Source organism: Vombatus ursinus, unplaced genomic scaffold (genome assembly GCF_900497805.2).
Source record: "Vombatus ursinus unplaced genomic scaffold, bare-nosed wombat genome assembly UNPS02014924.1, whole genome shotgun sequence".
NCBI lineage: Eukaryota > Metazoa > Chordata > Mammalia > Diprotodontia > Vombatidae > Vombatus > Vombatus ursinus.
In genome coordinates, this window is record NW_020954702.1 from 585,115 (window position 1) to 608,806 (window position 23,692).

Below are 23,692 nucleotides of genomic sequence, written 5' to 3' on the forward strand. Positions count from 1 at the left end.
GCTTAGGGGAGGCGGTAGTCAAAAGCAAAATAATTTTAAAGATCAAAATGGTGAAAGGAAGAGAGAGATAGAATAAATAAGGGGAAAATCAGATGGAGGGATTTAAGCACAGATTTTTTTTTAGTATTTTTAATTAAATTTCTGTACAAAAAATTAAACTTTAACCAGTGTAAACAAACATATTTACACCAATGTACATCCTAAAATTCTGATGAAAGCAAAGATACATGAGAATGTTCTATTCACCCGGACATCCATCATCTTCGGTGGGATCAGGTTGCAAAGGATGGGATTTTCTTTTAGGTTTTCCTAGGCCACTACTTCCTGCCTCTGCTTCATCAGGAATTTTATTCTCTTTTTCTGATCCCAAAGAATTCTCCAATTCATTTTTGCCGTGTGGGTGTTGGCCATACACATACTGGGTTCCCACCTGCATACTTACTTTCAACTTTCTGGGATAGGAGAGGTGTTGGCAAAGCTGGAGTGACCCAGAGCCTTCCAGGGTGCTTGAGCCACCACCACTTTGCAGCAGGAGCCTGGCATGCAGTTGGCCTTAGTCTACACCATGACCAAAGTGGGAGTGGACAATGAAACAACAGGGACAGGGACAAGGCCAGTCGACACAGGTTGGATCCTCCCAAGAGCCATGAAGTTGGAAAGCCCCAGATGGTGGGAAATACAGTTAGTAATCATAACTGCAAAAAAAATTTCACAGCAAGTGTCTCTGATAAGGGCCTCATTTATCAACTATATAGAGAAATAAGTCAAATTTATAAGAATCTGAGACATGCTGCAATTTATAAATGTTCAAAGGATATGAACAGGTAGTTGTCAGACAAAGTAATCAAAGCTATGTATAGGCATATAAAATTGCTCTAAATCATTATTGATTAGAAAAATGCAAATTTTGAAAAACTCTTAGGTACTACCCCTCACCTATCAGATTGGCTATTGTATCAGAAAAGGAAAATGACAAATTTTAGATGGGATGTGTGGAAATTGAGACACTAATACACTGCTGGAGGAGTAAACTGATTCAACCTGTCTGGAGAGAAATTTGCAACTATGGTCAAAAGGCTATAAAACCATGCATAACCTTTGGCTCAGCAATACCACTATTAGGTCTATATCCAAAAAAGATTAAAAAAAAAAGAAATAGGACCTATGGCTCAATGATGAAATGCTTGTCACTTTGGGATTATGTGACAAACTCTAGGTAGTCCCTTGGTCCCCCACCTTTGATGGCTGTTGGAGTTGGAGAGGTGAGAATCTGTGTTCAAGCTGCAACTAAGTAAGAAGGCATTGCCCACTCAATGAACTTTAAAGGAATTGACTACCCTCTGGCTCTCTCTGTCTGCCAATTGTGTCAGGACTCTGACTCTTTCCTCTGTAAAAGTGGGAAAGGGGCTGGTCCACTTCCCCTGCCCTAGCAGAAAAGGCATATTGCTTGAATATGACAGCTAGAAGTTCAGCCTTTGGCTTGGGTTTGGGCTCCTCATTGTTTATCTACTTTGTGTTTCCCTCCCTGAGCAGAAGTGACTGGATAGTTATCTCAATATGAACATATATGTCTTGGAGGTAGTCATATGAGTTCAAGAGATCAAGAGTCCCCAGGTTTCTCAGTCAGAGATGACCACCAGCAGGAGTTTCTTCATCAGAAAGAATGACCATAGCAAGAGGATGAGCCAGACCTCTGGGATTGCCTTGCCAGGAGCATGTGCTTAAATGAGACAGTGAAGAGTTGAATCATAGATGAAATTCTGAACCAGCAAAATACTTTTTGTTAGATATTTTAAGCTACAACTTCACAAGAGACTATAAATGTAGTTATGAATTATTACTGCTGTTTATTTAAGTCTTTGTTAATGCATGTCCATGAGTCTCTTGTGCATGTATCTTTAGTGTGGAAGAAATAAATAGCTGTCCTATACCTGATTTACATTTTACATTAAATAACTTTCTACTCCTGCTTTTGGGAAAATCCTAATGTAATGTTTAAGTAATTTTAAGAGTATGAGAAAAAAAGAAACAACCATATACACATATATATGTATATATATACATATATATATACACACATATGTGTATATATATACATATATATATATATACACATATATATATACATATAAGCAGATCCAATGCTGAGAGAGGCCACTTACTGGAGAGAATAAGTATTCCAGATCCAGCAGTAGTAGTAGTAGCTATTGTTAAGCATGCATCATCTTATTTAATCATATGTGAGGTAGATGTCCATTTTACAGACAAATAGATTGAGAGGTAAAGTATTTTTATCAGGGTCACAAAAATAATAATTATCTGAAGCAGGATTCAAATTCAGGACTTCCTTGCTCTGAGTTCAGTTTTCTTTCCACTATACTATATTAGTCTGACACTAAGAATGGCTATTGAGCCCTCATAAAATACCCAAAGTTCATACAAAAAGTTACTATACTTATTGAAAGAAACAAATCGTATTTACTTGGATGATTCTAGAATTTGAATGTGGGCTCCCCAGCTCTTTTCTGTAATTGGCTGAAACTAGTCAGGATGGTGTGGTAGAGTAGTTGGAGTCTGAGAACTTTAATTCAAATCCTGCCTTTGTTATTTAGTTACTTGTGTGACCATAAGTACATCATTTTACCCCTCTAGGACTAAGTTTTTCCATCTGTAAAATGAGGGGGTCAATTTGTAACGTCTCTTCTAGCTTTATATCTATAATCCTAAGTACTAATTGAGCAGTAAAAAAAATCAGTTTAATGTAGTAGTGATCACGAAAAAAATATTACAAAGAGAGGCAGAATGGGCTCTATATCAACAAAATATAAATAAATTGTTTTCTTGATTTCCATAGAATGAGTTATCTGCTCTTTTTACACAGAAGAATTTATAAATATTTGCCATCTCTATTCATAAAAATCATACTCTCCAAAATTTTGGCAATAATACAAATACCACATAGTTTAGGAACTTTCACAACTAGACCATACAGGATATTTGCTTTTCCATTTCTCATTTCCTGAGTAACAATCCATTCTTTTCTATTAATATTAAACATTTCAATGACATTGTGGATAATTTTTAAATGTCATATAAAAATTGGATGATCATATGAATCTGTAAGTTATCTATTCATCTCATTTTTAGGAATATACTAAATAACATTCCTATTGGCTTTATTAAAATATGGAAAAGCATAAATAATGAATATCAAGAGTAGTCTTTACCTATTAAAAACTATCTATAATGATCAAAGAGGAAATATTTATTCACTAATCATTTCCTTTTTCATGAATCTTTTTTGGGAGTCCACTACTGCAATGAACTAACACAAAATAATTATTTACTGTCTTTACATAAAACTTCTCCTACTGTTGACAATCTAATCACAAGGATACACAGCAGGAGACTGAACTACCTTTACTCCTGATCTTTTAAGCAATTTCTTTTACATTACTTGGCAAGAAGCCTGTAACAGTTTGAACAGAATTCTACACAATATGTCCAGTGGAGCCAAAACTCATTAAGTGTCTTTCTCTCATGTATCTTGTGAACCACATTATTGCACCCCTGGCGAGCCATCCCTCTAAATGTTATGTTAGCATTAAGGCCACCAGAAACCATTAATTTACTAGTCAAATTACATCTCTCAGCAGTATTTATACAATGTTCTGTCAAATGAGCTATTGCCAGTCATAAATGAAAATGTAGTGTTTTCCAGGTATTTCTGAAACAAGTAAACATTCTAGAATTTACTTCACCAATTACTCTTTATAGGATGAGAATTTTATTTAAAGGTAACAAATTAAATTCCCATCAAATTGTGATAGGATTCTTTTCAGGAGGGGACATCAGATAAACTTTGCCTTTCATCATAAGTCCGATGACCTGAAATCATAATTTTGTAAATTTTCAATTAATCTCTATTTTAGCCTTGACTCTCATTTATTTATGTAAGAGACATATCCATGCATGTGATAAGAGCAGTTTGGAAAACTGTGAGGGACTGTCTGATGTTGGCAGTTGCCAGTTGGGCGCTGTGGCAAGAGTAGGGTAGAACCTGGGTATTTTGGAAGTCGAGGCAGGGGCTGTGGTAGGCGGAGTCGTGGTGAACTGGGATGGGCTGGGTATGGAGAAGCCCTGAGGCAGTGAGCAGTGCTATGTGAGATAAGCTGGGTGCAAGGAAGTAGCCGGAGCTTGTGCTCCTGAGGCAAGGGGCAGTGCCACGTGGGAGTGGGACGGCAGAGGACTGAGTTCCCTTTGCTTAGTCCCCTCCCTATATGCAACGTCAATCCCAGACGCCTCCATCTTGTGACCTTCCTGACTTCCTGGGTCCCTTTGTGTAGCACTGACCCCAGACCCCTCCTCCCAGTATCTGAGTCTGACTTCCTAGGTCACGTACTCTGTCTATGCACTAATCCCAGACTCCTCCTTCCTGTATCTGGTCCTAGCCTCCTACGTCACTCCCTCCCCCTTGGTGTGCTAAACTCAGACAGCCCCTTCCAGTATCTGACCCTACTATCATTGGCTAGTAAGCGGGCTGGAGAGGAGGGGCTAGTAGGTACTTAGGAACGAGCGTGGTCAGATCACGTGCTCTCTCTTGGCTCCTGCTCTGTTGCTCTGGCCTTGCTGCTTGGGCTTGCTGTGATGGCTTGCTGTGATGGCCTCTGAATAAAGCTCTGGTGATGGCGCCTCCCGATGGCTCGTCTCTGTGTATTTATCCGGCTGAGAACCGAAGACTCGAAAGTGAGTGTGACTCTGGCAGCCTGCTCCTCATAGGAGGAGAGGGTTGGCATGGCCGACACAAGGTCGGCGCGGCCGGTACAGAAAACCTCTTTTCCTAGACACCCACTATAAGGAATGAATTTACCATACTAGGATCCAATAATGGGGCCTTTGTTCCCATTAACTCAAGTAACTCAAGTTCCTAGCTTCAAAGTTGTGCAGCAGTAAGGAAGGATCATCGGACAGACTCCTGAGAAATGAAGACTTTTTGTTGTTGTTGTTGTTGTTGTTGTTGTTTTGTTTTGTTTTCTTTTGTTTTGTTTTTTAGTGAGGCAATTGGGGTTAAGTGACTTGCCCAAGGTCACACAGCTAGTACGTGTCAAGTGTTTGGTCTGAGGCCTGATTTGAACTCAGGTCCTCCTGACTTCAGGGCCGGTGCTCTATCCACTGCGCCACCTAGCTACCCCAAGACTTGGTTTTTAAAAAGAAATTATGAAGAGGAAGAGAGAGACCTTCTCCTGGACCAGCCTTTCTCTGCGAGACAACCCCTCTCCAGGGGACAACTGGCCCCTTGTCTGCTTGTCCTGCCTCATTGTCTCAGCCTCTACGGCCCTCCCTCTGGTAAGGGGCACCATCTCTGCCTCTGACCTCCCCTACCCTACTTGAGACCTCCCCCACCCCAATTCGACGTCTCTGCAGATATGTTCATCCTGTTCTTTACACTGCCTCTTCTGTGGGTCGCTGCCAACGCAGAGAGGAACAAAGATAAGATCATTGGTGGTCAAACATGTATTCCCTACTCCCAGCCCTGGCAGGCCATGCTGTTTGTCAATCAGAACTTCCACTGTGGGGGTGTCCTGCTGTCCAATAGGTGGGTCCTCACAGCAGCTCACTGTACCCATTGGAACCTTCGAGTGGTCCTGGGAAAACATAATATCAAGCACCTGGAGCCCTATTAGCAATCCGTCCAGGTGGAGCGCCAAGTACCCTACCCTACATACAACCCCATGACCAGCAAAAATGACCTCATGCTGCTCTACCTGCAGAAGCCAGTGAGACTGACCCCCCACCCCCACCAGGTTCATCCCATTCAGCTGGCCAAAGACTGTGTCAATCCCGGCACAACCTGCCTGGTGTCTGGCTGGAGTACTGTATCCAGTCCTTTTGTCAGATATCCCAGCGCCCTCCAGTGTGTAAAGATCTGTATCATATCTGAAGAAAAATGCAAAAATGCTTACCAAAGAGCCATCACTCCTGGTATGGTCTGTGCTGGGGACGAGGAAGGTGGGAAGGACTTGTGCCAGGGTGACTTTGGAGGCCCCTTGGTGTGCAATGGGCCCCTGCAGGGCAGGGTGCCTTGGGGCATGGAACACTGTTCCTTGCCCAGGTTTCCTGGTGTTTATACCAACCTGGGCTGTTACTGGACCTGGATCCTAAATGAAATGCAGAAGAAGAATTGGCAATCTCCCCCCACACCCCCAGGAGGATTGCCCAGTTCAACCTGTCCCCAGTCCTGCCCTTAGGGACAGGTGGCCTGAAACTACAACCCTACACCATACAAAGGAACCTTCCCCTCCCCCAAGGACAGGACTCAGCCATCCTGACTTCCCAACCATGGACCTCTGGAGGACCCATCTCTAGTATGGATTTGGATTCATGCAAAGGGAATCAAAAGGATTTAGAGATGGTAAGGACTTTGGACCCTGAAATAGTAGGTCAGGAAAGGACCTTTTAGAATGATCATATACTCAAATTTTTACAAATGGGGAAACTGAGGGTAAAAGTGATCTCCTAATGTCACATAGCTAGGATGTAACAATTCAAGACTAGTGTTCTTTCCCAAATCCTGGGGTCTGAAGGCAGACCTATCCCCAACCTCCCAGATACCCTAGCCGCTTTCATGAATCCACTGCCTTGCTCAGGTATCCAAACTAATAGGTAACTTAGCAGGTCCCTCTTGGTCACTCCTCCCCAACAGTCCTAGATTAATAAAACCTACAAGACTTCCTTTGTGAAAAAAAAAAAGAAGTTATGGACCCACCAGGCAGCAGAGGTAGAAGGGAGACAGAGGAGACACAGACATGGATACACAAAACAGGAAGATGGAGAGACTTTGAAAGAGACACAGGAAGAGTCCTGGGGCATCACATAGATTTGAAGAAAGGCCTACACATCTGCAAAATGAAAGGATTGGATTCGGTAACCTCTAAAGTTCCCTCCAAACTATCTCAAGCTATGATCTTGCGACATATGAAGTCTTTATAGGCAACCACATGCACTTAGGGGTAAGCACCAAAAGAATCCTTGATGAAAGAGAACAGAATGGACTTCAAAGTCGTGATGAGAAACAATGAGAGGGAGATAGGGGTACTCAAACTTCCTCAGACCTAGAAAAAAGGAAAGAGACCTGCAGACTACATTGCACTAAAGGGGAGGAAGGAAATAGACTTAACCTGTTCTTTTCATTTTATTGTGATAACCTGAAAAAAAATTTTGCACATAGAAGATGCTTTAAAACATTTTTTAAATTGAGTTTAATTAATTACATAAGTTGGGATACTTCATCTACTTATACGGATCAGAGCCTTTTTAATTTTGATCCAAATTTTCTCATAAGTTGTTTAGTAAGGGATCAACTCAGCTTAACTCTTTATTTTTTAGGATCTTAGGAGTGTCTATGTGATGATGATGATTAATAATAGTAATAACAATGTCTGGCTTTTATATGGTGCTTTACAATTTACTAAGCTATTTATATGATATCTTATGTGATCCTCAAAACATCCCATGAAGTAGGGGATATTGTTATTATTGCTATTTTACAGATGAGGAAACCAAGGCACAGAGAGATTAGGTGATTTATCCAGGGTCATAAAACTAGGTAAGTGGCTGAGTCAAGATTTTAATTCAGGTCTTCCTGAATCCAAGTGTTGTGTGCTATTTACTACACTACATAGTTTCCATATGTACCACTCAAGTTGTCCATCTGTTGTCACTCAGTCTCATACATCAGTCTCACTCCTTTCTGGTCATGCATATGCTCAATAAAGTATTTTATTCCATCTTTTGCACATAAGTTAATTTTGTAACACTGCATCCTACTCATATATGTAATGTATCTTTCTTTTACTTACAAAATCATTTATAATTTTAATTCAATTTTTATTTACTTAATTTTTTAAGAATAATGTTAAACCACAACACAAAAATTCACCACTTTTCTCCCCTCTTCTCACCTCTTTCTTCCATCCTAAGCCCTGACTTCAGTTATGGTTCCCTTTTACAACCACAAAGTTATCCAAAGGAGAAAATGAATCTGTTCTAAAAACAAGGGGATAGAAAGTAAGAAGAAGTCTAGTTATGTGTATATTCAAAGTTAAAATTACCCCACCTGCATTCTATGGGTTCTTGATTGATTGGTTTCTCTCCTTTTAAGGAAACTAGGATCTTAGTGTCTGGTGTCTTATCTTGCCAGGTGATCTTCAGAATCTTGCAAAAACATTTATTGCCAAAAATAATTTTTTATGGAGAACTCACACAGGGCAAGTGTTCACATGGTGGTCAGAAGGAGCCATACAAGGACACTCTCAAGGTCTCTCTTAAGAACTTTGGATTTGATATGGGAGACACTGGCACAGAACCGCAATGGCATACCCTCATCAGAGAAGGTGCTGTGCCATATAAGCAAAGCAGAATTGAAACAGCTCAAAAGAAATGTGAGATGTGCAAACTTAGAGAATCCACCCCAAATGTTCACCTGGACTATTTGTGCACAACCTGTGGTAGAGCATTCCAAGCTCATATTGGTCTGATCAGACACACTGTAACTTGACTAGGATAGTGATGTCATTTGGTCTTCAAGAATGAAGGACAACAACAACCAACCAACCAAGGAAACTTGGGGAGAAAGTGATTCTTTGAAGTATTCTCGGCCAAATATGTGATGCCATAATAATCTTTTCTCTTGACATTTTTTTTTTAGTTCTAGTTGTAACATTTTGGGAGAATTGTTGTATTCTTTCTTTTTCCTTGCCTCATATACTAATAGTCCCACTTTGTTTGCTTTTCCTGTGTCCATGTAACACTGTGCCCTGAGGTGTTTTGATTTGTCATTCAGCTTCACTATGTTCATGTGTTCTATTGAATCATCTAGTTTCCTAAGTTGGGAATTCGTGGTTCTGTAGTTATAGCAAAGTTTGGAGTTTGTTTTTATATTGTCGTGTTCTTTCCCCAGGGTGCTCTTTATATAAGGCTTCTTCTTAGTAAACATTTACACTCCCTTCAAGTGATCCTCATATCATATGAACTCAAGGACCTTTGCCATCCTTGTGGCTCTTCTCTAGACATTATTCAGTTTATTCATGTCTTTTAAACCATGGTCATGGTGTCTGGAATCAAACCAGTAAGAACATGAATCAACTTACTTTTTTGTGGATTCTAGGCCATTTGTAATGTAGTCTAAGACCCAACTTTCTTGGGTCCCAAGTAGCACTGTTGACTCATACTGAATTATATAGTGATGCCTCTCTCAAATTCTACTTGCAATGTTGATCTTTTTTTGAAGTCAAGTATAGAACCACTTCTAGGATACCCCACACCAAATCACACTTGCAAATTGGGGATTCAGAGGGATGATTACCCCAGATTCAAGATATTCTGTGTGTTCACAGTCCTTAAATTATCACTCATAAATCCCATCGCTGTATTTTCTTCTAATAGTCAGCAGACGCAAGCATGTGCAAAGCAACAGAGTCCTGTGATAGTGCTAGCGAAGAGGCTCTGCCCCTCACAAAGAGTATTTAAAAAAATTCACTTAATTAAAAAGTTCACTGGGGAAGATTCTCTGACAGAAACTTACAGCATCTAGAATGAGTTGCACATTTTTGAACATGGACAATGTAAAAGTATGATTTGCTTGACTATGCACATTTATTATAAAGATTTTTTTCTTTTTCTTTTAAAATGGAGAAGTAGGAGGAAGGGAATATAAATGCTTGTTAATTAAAAATATATTTCAAAAAGACAAACACAGCATCAGTGGGAAGTGTGGGAATACAGCCTAATAGAGAGAGACACATATGTAGGGAACACAAACAGCCAAGCCAATTCACATGTCTAGCTCTGCAGTGCCTAGTTTCTTTTTTTTTTTCCTAATCATAGGATCATCACCATCTACTGTTTGAGTATAAAATTTTTGTTAGATAGATTTCTCGGGCTCTTGGACTACTTTAACCTGTAATTCACTGTAGCTTACTCTCTGGCCCAGCTCTTGGCTAGCCTAGGCATCTCTATGGCTATGGTCTTCTGTGGTAAGACACTATAAGCTTGGAGGGGGAGAGGAAGGAGTTTTTATAAAGACAAAGAAATCCCATTTCCCACTTGCTCCAAGTTCTAGGACATGCAAATGAAAAGGTTAAGATCAAGAATTCCACATCTGAGTTCTTTCCTCACAGCTGTGTCTCTTCTCAAATGTCAAAGCTCCTCTCTCAATTGTCCCTAGAGCTGGTTACTTTGCTTTTTTATACTGATACAAGCTTGTTTTCTCAATCTCTAGTTGTTTTCTATGTGGTGTCAGTTGCCTCCATTTGATGATGCAGGCCCTATAATTAATTAATTATACTATTATATTATTATATATTATATTATTATAATATGTAAATTATCATATATTATATCATACTATATAATATATAATAATTATTATTGCAATCATTTTATTATATATTTTATTGTATTATATGTTGTATATATTAATTATATGATTAAATAATTATAATTAATTATTAGAAAAGCCTCCAAGGCTTCCATTTGGTTATATATACATGTATGTATACATATAGATATGTATATGTGTGTATATACACACACACACATATATACTGCAATTGTTGTCTATATATTCATATACATATATATATATAAAAATCTCACAAAATGGAAACCACACACACACATATGTGTGTATGTATGTGTATGTGTATGTGTATGTATATATGTAAGTGCATATATGTGTGTGTATATACACACATACACATCGTTGATCAGTGGAATAGATTAGGTAAACAAAATCCACAAATAAATAATTAAACATTGCAAAATGTTCAAGAAATTCAAAGATATCAACTATTCAAATAGTATTCCCAATTTATGCACAACTCAAGGTATCATACTCATGATGTCCTCTTCAAGAGTGGACAAAGAATAATAACAACAAAATACTGAAGAAAATAACATCTTAAAGACAGAATAGGCCAAATGATAAAAGAATTCAAAAATCCACAGAAGAGAAGAACTCCTTAAAAAACAGAATTGGCCAAATGGAAAAAGAGGTACAAAAATTCACTAAAGAAAAGAACTCCTTAAAAAGTAGTTTGCCAAATGGAAAAGGAGATACAAAAGTTCATTAAGAAAATAATTCCTTAAAAAGTAGAATTGGCTAAGTAGAAGCTAATAACTCCATGAGACATTAAGAAACAATAAAACAAAATCAAAAGAATGAAAAAATAGGAAAAAAAATTAAATGTCTGGTTGGGAAAACAACTGACCTGGAAATAGATTGAGGAGACATAATTTTTTTTCAAAACCATGTTTATTTCAAACAACTGTACTAATTTCCATCAGTTATTTTTTCCCAGTTAGTGTCAAAATCAGCAGAGGAAAGAAATTTAAGAATTATTAGACTATCTAAAAGTAATCCAATGATCAAAAAAAAGAGCTTTGACATCATCTTTCAAGAAATTATTAAGGAAAACTCCTTTGATATTCTAGAACAGAAAGTAAAATACAAATGGAAAGACTCCACCAATCACCTCCTGAAAGAGATCCAAAAATGAAAACTCCCAGGAATATTATAGCCAAATTCCAGAATTCCCAGGTCAAGGAGATAATCTTGCAAACACCCAGAAAGAAACAATTCAAATATGATGAAGCCACAGTCAGGATAACACAAGATTTAGTGGCTTCTACATTAAAGGGTTATAGAGCTTGGAATATGATATTCTAGAGGGCAAAGCAGCTAGGATTACAACCAAGAATCACCTACCCAGCAAAACTGAGTATAATTCTTCAGGGGAAAAAATGTACATTTAACAAAACAGAGGAATCTCAAGCATTCTTGATGAAAGACCAGAGCTGAATAGAAAACTTGACTTTCAACTACAAGATTCAAGAAAAGTATAAAAAGAGAAACAGGAAAGAGAAATCATAAGGGATTCAATAAGTTTAAACTGTTTTTATTCCTACAAGAGAAGATGATATTTGTAACTCCAAAGAACCTCATAATTATTTGGGTAGTTAGAAGGAGTGTACATTGACAGAGGGCACAGGTGTGAGTTGACTACAATGGGATGATCTCTAAAAATATAGATGAGAAGAGGGATGCATTGGGAGAAGGCGAAGGGAGAGGTAGAATGGGGTAAATTATCTCACATAAAAGAGATGCGAAAAAGTTTTTACAGTGGAGAGGATGATGGGGATGGGGTGGAGGCATGTGGCAGACAGTACTTGAACCTTACTCTTATCAGAGTTGGATCTAAGACACTCATTTGGGGACAGAAATCTATCTTACCCTACAGGAGAGTAGAAGAGGAAGGGGATAAAAGAAGGGTGGGGCTGATAGAAGGGAGGGTAGATTTAGGGAGGTAGTGGTCAGAAGTAAAACACTTTTGAGAAGGGACAGGGTAAAAGGAGAGAGAAGGATAAAATGAGGAAGGGGGAATAGGATGGAGAAAAATACACAGTAATGACAACTGTGAAAAAAATTTATAGCAAGTTTCTCTGATAAAGACCTAATTTCTCACATATATAGAGAACTGAGTTAAATTTGTAAGAATACAAGTCATTCCCAAATTGATAAATGGTCAAAAGATATAAACAGGCAGTTATCACATGAAAAAAATAAAGCTATCTATGGTCATATGAAAAAGTGCTCTAAATCACTATTGATTAGAGAAATGCAATATACCACCTCACACCAATTATATTGGCTAATGTGACAGAAAATGAAAATTACAAATGTTAGAAGGAATGTGGGAAAATTGAGACACTAATGCTCTGTTGATGGAGATGTGAACTGATCCAACCATTCTGGAGAACAATTTGTAACTATGCCCAAAGAGCTATAAAACCATGCGTACTGTCTGATCCAACAATACCACTACTACATCTGTATCCTAAAGATAAAAAAACCCCAGAAAATAAAAGAACCTTAGAAAGGAATTATAATCCTCATATTAATCAATATGATATGTGTAATGAATATACAAATAATTTAGTTTTCTCAAAAGCTGCCTCTCAGGCTTGGGAATCAAAGTTCACAATGCAGCTTAAACTGATCAATCAAAACTCTGACAATGCTCACAATCACTGGATCTTAAGTGAAGTGAACCAAAGGTTGTAGAACTTGTTCCTGTCACAGAACTCCGATTCTGTATTCTAAGGGAGGTGGTCATGACCCCCAAAGACTTGACTTTGGAATTGTATTGTGGGATTTGCGGGTTTTCATGGGAAACGTCTAAATGATTGTTTGTAATCCACCTTACTCCCTTCTTCCCCACTTATGATTTAAGTATATAACCTGTGCTTTTGCTTCAGCTATGAGAACATTCCTCACTCTGAAACTGATTAATTAAACTACTTGATTACTGGCACTCCCGTTTCTAGGCCTGCTTTGTGTGGCTCAGAGCACTCTCAGGTTAGAGACTGGCTCAGTAAAAACCCTGTTAATAAACCTATATCTACAAAAATATTTATAGCAGTTCTTTTAGTGGTGGCAAATAATTGGAAATTAAGGGGATCCCCATAAATTAAGGAATGGCTGAACAAGTTGTGCTGTATGATTGTGATGGAATACTATTGTGCTGTAAGAAATGACAAGCAGGATGGTTTCAGAAAAACCTGGAAAAACTTTCATGAAGTGATGCAAAGTAATGTGAGCAGGACCAGAATACGATGATCAGCTGTCAATGACTTAGCTATTCTCAGTAATACAATGATTCAAAACAATTCCAAAGGACTTATGATGAAAAATGCTGTCCACCTCCAGAGAAAGAATAGATGGAGTCTGAATGTAGATTGAAACAACCTTTTTTTAAAACTTTTTTTTCTTTCTTGTTTGTTTCTTTTGGTCTGTTTTCTTTTACAACATGGTTAATATGGAAACATGTTCTGCATGACTGTGCCTATATAACCTAAATCAAATTTCTTGCATTATCAATAAAGGGAGAAGGAAGAGAGGGATAAAGAGAATTTGGAACTCAGAATTTTAAAAAAAAAAGTTTTTACCTGTAATTGTAAAAATAAAATATTAAACATTAAAAAATTATTATTGAAAAAATGAATAAATCAAAGAGAATGATTTTAAAAAAGGTAAAAAACTAGTTGTTGGAGGAACTAGAGCTGTAAGACTGTCTTCTAAATAGTAGCTCAAAAGAGTATATTTATTTCTTAGCACTACATTAAACTTTTCTCAAAAATTAGCCATGTATTAGGGCACAGAAACATTGTAAACAAACATAAAAAGGAGAAATAGTAAATACATCCTTTACAGACCATAAAGCAATAAAACTAATCATTGCTTCATAGAGTACAAAACAAATGGCACAAACCCAAATGGAGACGTAAGGAAGTCCTAAATAATGAGGTTGTCAAAGAACAAATCATAGAAACAACCAAATATTATATGAATGAAGATGATAACTGATAAAAGGACACATTAGAAAGGACATAGAATGAATATTCAGCAAAGATTCCATCTTGATTCAGTTGCACACAGCTCTCCCGCACCTCTACATTTGCTTGGTAACACACCTAGTCATAAGGACATATTATTTTATATTGTAGTGGAAAGTTCATCAAGCCTGACCACCCATGTACTGGGCCTTCACGCTTTAAACAATTATATCAGTTGTTCAAGTCTTAGTCTGTTAGGTTAATTAAATCTTAAGGATTGTTTCATTGCCTTGTTAGGGGAAAACCAGGTTAATGGCAGGGATGTGGTATTCTTATTAACTTGTATTATGGTCAGAGTAGTAGAAGATGTTGTTTCACCTACAGCTTTAAATGCTAGACTGAGGCTTTTATACATTAGCCTGGAGCCAAGAGGGCTCTGAAAAAAAGGATAAATTGAAGAGAAGAAAGCCTGGAAGAAGAGAGACCAGCTAAAAAGTTATTGAAATATTCCAGGTGAGAGGTGGTGAGGCAAGAAGGACCTTAGTGATAAATAGGGTGATTTTATCAGAGACTGAACTAAGGTAGAGGTTTTTGTGAGTAAAGAGGAGAAAAATGTAAGAGATGTTGTGGAAGTAGAAACAACAAGGTGTAACAACTGATTTGTTAGGGTTTGGGAAAGGGAACAAAAAAAAAGATTGGTTCCAAGTTTGCAAAATTGAGTAATTAGAGAAGATACACTTAAGAGAAAGGGGTTAGCTTAGGAAGAATCAGTTCAGAAGAAAATAAATTATTTGGAGAAAAATGAGTTACAGATGCCTACAGGATATCCAGCTAGAAATGACTAGCAGGCAGCTTGTAGCTGATAATATGAATCATAGGATCATAGGTGTAGGGAGCAGCAGTATACTACTGTACAAATTTGCCCAGCATAGCATGGGGAATGCATAGTTAATAAGGACCCTCACCATCTAGGATTTTTCAATGGCTGAGCACAGAGTCACATGGACCCTTACTGCCTCTGATGCTTACAGCTCTGAGACTCCAGAGGCCGAAGAAGAACAAAGTGGTGATTAGATCCTTAGGGTCACCCAGCCCAGAAGGTGCTCTGCATATGGCCCAGGCACTTAGTTCTCACAATTTCTTTAAAGCCCCACAGTACCTTTGGTGTGTCCTTAGAATCTGTGATGCCTTTGAATCCTCTGCAGAACGGAACACTTGTTGCTCTCAGAGCCTAAAAAGCTGAGGTCTAATATGCTTCAGATTGTTTGGTCAATATAATGGCCACCTTTTGACAGATTTTTTTTTAATTCAGTAAAATAAGAATAATTGGTCCTCACTAATTGAATTAGTTGGCTAGTAGTCAAATTTTCTTCTGAAAGTAAAATTTATTAATAACATCAAAATAAGTTTACAATTCACTCTTTTAAAACCAGAAATGAGACCATATTTTGTCCCACCTGTAAACATAAGACAAAAGTTGTAAGGTTACCATCATTCTTTGTATTTTATTGTTGTTGTTGTTGTTGGCTTGCTTGCTTGTTTCTGATAGCTGAGGTATTAAGCAAACTTTGGAAATTTTTCTTATGTGTACTTCTGCATTAGCTGACGGAGAGATACCTAACAAAACATTAAGGAAATATGCCAGAAATTTAACAAACACATTATGGAAGGGGAATTGACACACACACACTAATAAAAGTGCAAAATAAAGGGAAGATTTGTTATTGGCAGTAAGATAATACATGAACTGTGGTATCTGCTAATCAATATTTAATGACTAGCCAGTACTAAAAACAAAATCTCATTTACACTATATGAAATAAGAGGAGAGTTGGAATGCAGAATTCCTTCATTCTTGTTTAACTGTAGTTTCTTTTGTATGAAAGTTAACAAAACAAATTATTCTAAATCCCTGAAATGTGATCACATACAATGTAACCACTGTATAGTATCTTGTAGAATCAATGGACTAGTAAATGCTAGCTATGAAATTTGTGATTTGGGGGAGGTAGAGCCAAGATGGCTTAGAAAAGGCAGCAACTCCCCTGAGCGCTCCCTTAAATTCCTCTGTACACCTTTAAATAATGCCCAAAGCAAATTCTAGAGAGGTAGAACCCACAGAAGGATGGAATGAAACAATTTTCCAGCCCAAGACAATGCAGAAGGTCGTAGGAAAGGTCTGTTGTACCAGGGTGAGAGTAGAGCACAATCTAGCATAGGTAGCACCAGGGTAGACTAGGTCCCAGCAAACCAGGATTAGACCTTGGAAGTGACTGAATCAGAAACTACAGTGATTGCTTTCTGAGCTCTCAGCCCACAGACAGTAAAGGGTTGAAAAAGTTGTCAAAAGGAGACTAATGGGGTCTCTTTGCTGGCACTGAGGGCAGAATTCTGTTACTTTGCCCTTACTCAGGTCAGAATCACAGACCAAGGCGGCAGTTCCAGGATGAGGAGGAGCACTAGCACACCAGAGTTTGTGGTCAGAGTGGAGCAGGGACCCTCATTACAATTCCAGGGTAGAAAAGAGAGCTTGAGGTCACTCACAGACTAGAGCACAGGCCAGGAGAGTAGTAAACACATCTCTCCTTAGAGAATAGTAAACACACCTTGGAAGAATTGCAAACAGCTGCACAAAAACCTCTGAAGCTTGGGACAGTGCCTCCTCCACCCTGGAAGCAGAGCCTTACTTTAGCAAAGAGTTAAAAGTCAAGAAATAGGCTGGGAAATGAGCAAACAACAGAAAAATATTCTGACTATAGAAGTTATTATGGTCACAAGGAAGAACAAAACACATACTCAGAAGAAGATAACAAAGCCAAAGTTCCTATATCCAAAGCCTCCAAGAAAAAAAAAATGAAGAGAAGTACGCCTTGAAAAGCAGAATCAGCCAACTGGAAAAAGATATACAAAAATTCACTAAGAATTCCTTAAAAAGTAGAATGGAACAAAATCTCACTGAAGAAAATAATTCCTTAAAAATTAGAATTAAGCAAGTAGATGCTAAGACTTTATGAGAAATAAACAATAAAATAAAATCGAAAGAATGAAAAAGACTAGAATGTGAAATATCTCATTGGAAAAACAACTGACCTAGAAAATAGATTCAGGAGAAATAATTTAAAAATTATTGGACTATCTGAAAGCAATGATCAAAAAATGAGCCTAGATATCATCTTTCAAGAAAATATCAAGGAAAACTGCCCTGATATTCTAGAATGAAAGGGTAAAATCGAAATTGAAAAAAAAATTCACCAATCAGCTCCTAAAAGAGATCTCAAAATAAAAACTCCCAAGAATATTATAGCCAAATTCCAGAGCTCCCAGATCAAGGAAAAAATATTACAAGCAGCCAGAAAGAAACAATTCAATTGTAGAGCCACAGTCAGGATAACCCAAGATTTCAGAAGGCTTGGGATATAATATTCTGGAGGGCAAAGGAGCTAAGATTATAACCAAGAATCACATACTCAGAAAAACTGAGCATAATCCTTCAGGGGAAAAATGGATATTCAATGAAATTGAGGACTTCCAAGCATTTTTGATGAAAAGATGATAGATGAATAGAAAGTTTGACTTTCAAATACAAGACTCAAGAGAAGCATCAAAAGGGAATCAGGGAAGGTAAATCATAAGGGACTTAATAAGGTTAAACTTAATAAGGTTAAATAAGGTTACATTTCTCCATAGGAAGATGATACTTGTAACTCATAAGAACTTTCTCATTATTAGGGCAGTTGGAAAGAGTATATATAGATAGATAACACAGCTGTGAAGTGAATATGATGGGATGGTATCTAAAAAAATAAAATTAAGTGGTGAGAAAAGAGGAATGCATTGGGAGAAAGGGAGAGGGAGAGGCAGAATAGGATAAATTATCTGACATAAAAGAGGCATAAAAGAGCTTTCAAAGAGAGGGGGAAGGTGGGGGAAGTGGCAAGGAATATTTGAACCTTACTCTCATCATAATTGGTCAAAGAATGAATATATACACACTCAAATGGGTGTAGAAATCTATCTTACTCTACAGGAAAGTAGGAACAGAAAAGGGAGAGAAGGTGGGGATGCTCATAGGAGGAAGGGCAGATTTGAGGAGGGGATAGTCAGAAGCAAAACACTTTTGAAAGGAGAGAAAGAATAGAATAAACAGAGGAAATAGGATGGAGGGAAATACAGTTAGCAATCATAGGTGTGAAAAAAATTTTGAAGCAAGTTTCTCTGATAAAACGCCTCCTCAAATATATATATATATATAGAAATGAGTCCAATTTATGAAAATAAGAGCCATTCCTCAATTGATATGTGATGAAAAAAATATAAAGTTTTCAGATAGAAGTAATCAAAGCTTACCCAGCAAAACTGAGTGTAACCCTTCAGAGGGAAAAATGGATATTCAGTGAAACAGAGGAGTTTCAAGCATTCTTGATGAAAAGACCAGAGCTGAATAGAACATTTGACTTTCCAATACAAGACTCAAGAGAAGCATGAAAAGATAAACAGGAAAGAAAAATCATAAGGGACTTATTAAAGTTCAATTGTTTACATTCCTACATGGAAAGATGATATTTGTAACTCATGATGACTTTCTCAGTATTAGGGTAGTTAGAGGGAATGTATATAGACAGATGACCCAGGGTGAGTTGAATATGAGGGGATGATATCTTAAAAATAAAATTAAAGGGTGAGAGAAGATTGTACTGGGAGAAGGAGAAAGGGAGAGGTAGAATGGGGTAAATTATCTCTCATAAAAGAGGGAAGGAAAAACTTTTACCATGGAGGGGAAAAGGGGGGAGGTAAGAGAGAATGAATGAATCTTACTCTCACTGGATTTGGCTTAAGGAGGGAATAACGTACACACTCAATTGGGTATGGAAATCTATCTTACCTACAGGGAAATGGGGGGAAGGGGATAAGAGGAGGGCAGATTGGGGAAGGGACTAATCAGAAACAAACACTTTTGAGCAGGGACAGGGTCAAAGGAGAGCATAAAATAAATGGGGGATGGGATAGGATAGTTTTTCACAACATGGTTATTATGGAAGTGTTTTGCAGTATAACCTGTATTGAGTTGCTTGCCTTCTCAATGGGGGTGGGTGGGGAGGGAGGAAGGGAGACAGTTTTGAACCCAATGTTTTAAAAACAAATGTTAAAAATTGTTTTTACATGCAACTGGGAAATAAGATATATAGTCAATGGAGTATAGAAATTTATCCTTCCCTACAGGAAAATAGAAGGGGAAGGGGATAAGAGAAGTGGGGGGTATGATAGAAGGGAGGGCAGATTAAGGAAAGGGGTATTCAGAATGCTTGCTGTCTTGGGGTAGGGGGAGGAAAGAGATGGGGAGAAAATTTGGAACTCAGAATCTTGTGGAAGTGAATGTTAAAAACTAAAAATAAATTAATTAATTAAAAAAAGAAAGGTGAAAAAAAAAAAGAAGTTATCAAAGCTGTCTATAGCCATATGAGAAAATGCTCTAAATCACTATTGATTAGAGAAGGGCAAGTTAAAACAATCTGAGGTGCTAACTCACACCTATCAGACTGGCTAATATGACAGAAAAGGAAAATAACAAATATTGGAAGGGATGTGTGAAAATTAAGGCATCAGTGCACTGCTGCTGGAGTTGTGAACTAATTCAACCATTATAAAAAACACCTGGGAACTATGCCCAAAGACCTATAAAACCATGCATACCCTAGCAATAATGCCACTAGGTCTGCATCCCAAAAGAGATAAAAAACAAAAAAGACCTATATGTACAAAAATATTTACAGTAGTTCTTTTCTTGTGGCAAAGAACTAGATTTTGCAGGAATGCTCATCAATTGGGGAATTGCTGAAGAAGTTGTTGTATATGATTGTGATGGAATACTATTGTGCTATAAGAAATGATGAGCTAGATACTCTCAGAAAAACCTGGAAAGACTTAAATGAACTGATTCAAAATGAAATGAATAGAGCCAGGAGAAAAGTTGAACAGAGTAACAACAATATTGCAAGATGATCAACTGTGAATGACTTAGCTATTCTCAATGATCCAAGACAACTCTAAAGAACTTATGATGAAAAATGCTATCCATCCCCAGAGGAAAAAACTAATGGAGTTTGAATACAGATCAAACCATATTTTCTTTTAAAACATGACTAATATGGAAATATGTTTTGCATGACTACATACATATAACCTATATCAAATTACTTGCCTTCTCAATGAGGGGATTAGAGAGGAAAGGAAAGAATTTGGAACTCTTTTTTTTTTTTAGGCAATTGGGGTTAAGTGACTTGCCCAGGGTCACACAGCTAGTAAGTGTCAAGTGTTTGGTCTAAGGCCAGATTTGAACTCATGTCCTCCTGACTTCAGGGCCAGTGCTCTATTCACTGCACCACCTACCTTCCCCTGGAACTCATTTTTTAAAATGAATGTTGAAAATTGTTTTTACATATAGTTGGGTTCAAATCCTATCTCAGACACTTATTAGCTGTAAAGCCTGGACAAGTTCTTTAACTTCTTTGTGCCTCAATTTTCTACTGTACTTACATGGCTGGGTAACAAAGGTTTCCTAGGCAACAGGCAGTAAAGTTTTTCTATTGATATTCAGCTCTTCTGAGCACCAGGTCTAAGGACAGAGACATTTCCCCAACTTTCAATCATCTCAAACTATATGTCCAAGTAACACTCAATCAATCTTTACTAAGTGCCTACTATGGGCCAGGCACTGTGCTAAGTGATGGGAATACAAAAGGAATAAAAAGACTCTCTGCCCTCAAGGAGCTTACAATTTAATGAGGGAGATAACATGCAAACAAATGTATTATACAGAGCAAGCTAAATAGATGAAAAATAGGAAATAATTAAAAGAGGGAAGGCACTGGAATTAAGAGGGCTTAGGGAAGTCTTCCTGTAGGTGAGATTTTAGTTGAGGCATAAAGGAAGGCCAGGAGTTCAGTAGTTGGAGTGGAGGGAGGGAGAGCATTCCAGACATCAGAGACAGACAGAGGCAAGGGATGGAGTATCTTGTGTGTGGAATGGTGAGAAGTCCAGACACTGGATCCAAGTGTACATGTCAAGGAGTAAGGTGAAAGAATACTGGAAAGGGGGCAGATTATAAAGGGCTCCAAATGCAAAACAAAGCACTTTGTATTTGCTCTTGAAAGCAATAGGAAGCCCCTGGAGTTTATTGAGTCGGGGCTGAGGAGGGTGACATGATCAGATATGTCTTTTAGGATAATTACTTTAGTGATTGAATGGAGGATGGCTTGTAATGGAGAGAGACTATCCACTTGAAGTAGGCAGACCCATCAGCAGGTTATTGTGATAATACAAGCATAAGGTGATGAGTGTCTGCACTAGAGTGGTAGTAGTGTAAAAGGAGAGAAAGGAGTGTATGTCACAAAGGTGAAATGGACAGGTCTTGGCAACAGCTTGGATATGAGGGTGAGAGATAATGAGGAATCCAGGATGACTCCTAGTTTGTGAGTCTTAGGGATTGAGAGGATGGTATTTCCCTTTACAGTAATGGTAATGATAGGGACTGGGGAGGATTTAGAGAAAAAAATAATGGTTCCATTTTAGACATATTAAGTTTAAGATGTCCACTGGACATGCAGTTTGAGATGTCTGAAAGGCAGTTGGAGGTGTGAGATTGGACGTCCTCAGAGATATTGGGGCAGGATAGGTAGATTTGAGAGTCAACAATGTAGAGACAGTAGTTAAATCCTGGGAGCTGATGTGATCACCAAATGAAGTAGTATAAAGGGACAAGAGAAGAAGATGATAGACCGAACCTTGAGGGATAACTATAGTTAAAGGGCAAGATTTGAAGGAAGATCTAATGAGGACGCATAGAAGGAAATGAACAGATACATAGAAGGAAAACCAGGAAAGAGTAATGTCCCAAAAACCTAGCAAGAAGAGAGTATCAAGGAAAAGACTAAAACCTCATCTATTGGAAACCTTTCCCAATTCCTCTTAATTCTAGTAACTTTCCTCTGAGTTTAGCTCCAATTTATCTTCTATATACCTTGTTTGTACATGGTTGTTTTCTTGTTGTCCCTTCCATTAGAAAAGAAGCTTCTTGAGAAGAAGAATAATCTTTTGCTTTTTTTTTTGCATCCCCACTATTTAGCACAGTATCTGGAAAATAGGAGGTCCTTAATAAATATTTATTGACCAAATGACTGACACTAATTAGCATGGGGATTTTTTCTCAGATTGACTCACAACACCAAAGCAGAGCTTCTTCATTGAAAGATCTCAATTCTAGCCCTGGGTCAGTTAGTCAGTCAATAAGTATTTATTAAGCACAGTGCTAAAAGTTGAGGATTAGGCAAAAGAAGACAAAAGCAACAATAACAACCAGTCCTTGCTCTAAAGGAATGCACAACATAATGAGAGAGATAACATGCAAACAACTATGTACAAACAAGTTACATGCAGGAAAAACTGGGAATAATCAACTGGGAAGGCACTAGAATTAAGGGGATTGGGGAAGTCGTCCAGTAGAAGATGGGATTATATCTGGAACTTGAAAGAAAGAAGCCTACTGGCTTCTCTAGTAGAGATTAGGAGGGTGAGAATTGCAGGCAGGGGGAACAGCTAGTGAAAATGTCTGAAATCTAGAGATGGAATGTCTTGTGCAAGGAACTGCAAGGAGGCTAATAGTGTTCTCATAGAGAACAAAGAGGTGGGGGAGGGGACAGTGAAAGTCATAAGAAGACTGGAAAGACAGAAAGGGTCCAAGTTATGAAGGGCATTGAATACCTAACAGAGGATTATATATTTGATCCTGGAAGTGAAAGGGAGCCGCTGGAGTTTATTGAATGAGCTAGTGGGGTGAGGATCACTTTGACAGCAGAGTAGAAGATGCATTGGATTAGGGAGAAATTTAAGTCCCAGAGAACAGCCAACAGGCTAATGTAATAGTCCAGGGAAGAGGTGACTGCTCTCAGAAGGTGGCAGTGCTAGAAGAGAGATGAGGAGCTAGGTATGGGAGGTTTGAGGAGGGATGAAAGGTTTTAGAAAAGCTGCTGAGGTAAGTGGGTTAATTAATTAATTATGGAGGTATAAAAAGATTGTGATTAATAATCTTTATTTCTGCCAGTTAAATCATAATCAGACAATGGACAATAATTACAAAACAGATGTCAACTCCAAATAATTCTATCAATCAGATGCTAGAAATGTAGCTATCTTTAATTTTCTTATTGCTGCAGCCTCTTTTTTAAAATAAGTATTTATTGATGTCTTCTTTTTTTTACATTATCTTAATTATCCTTCCCATCATAGTTAACCCTACCCCTTC

At 37.9% G+C, this 23,692-nt stretch overlaps 2 pseudogenes; one reads left to right on the plus strand and one right to left on the minus strand.

The window, feature by feature from the left end:
* Positions 1 to 238: 238 nt before the first annotated feature.
* On the minus strand, positions 239 to 567 carry LOC114029267 (annotated as a pseudogene).
* A 4,859-nt stretch (positions 568 to 5,426) lies between these two features.
* LOC114029268 lies at positions 5,427 to 6,248 on the plus strand (annotated as a pseudogene).
* Positions 6,249 to 23,692: the final 17,444 nt, after the last annotated feature.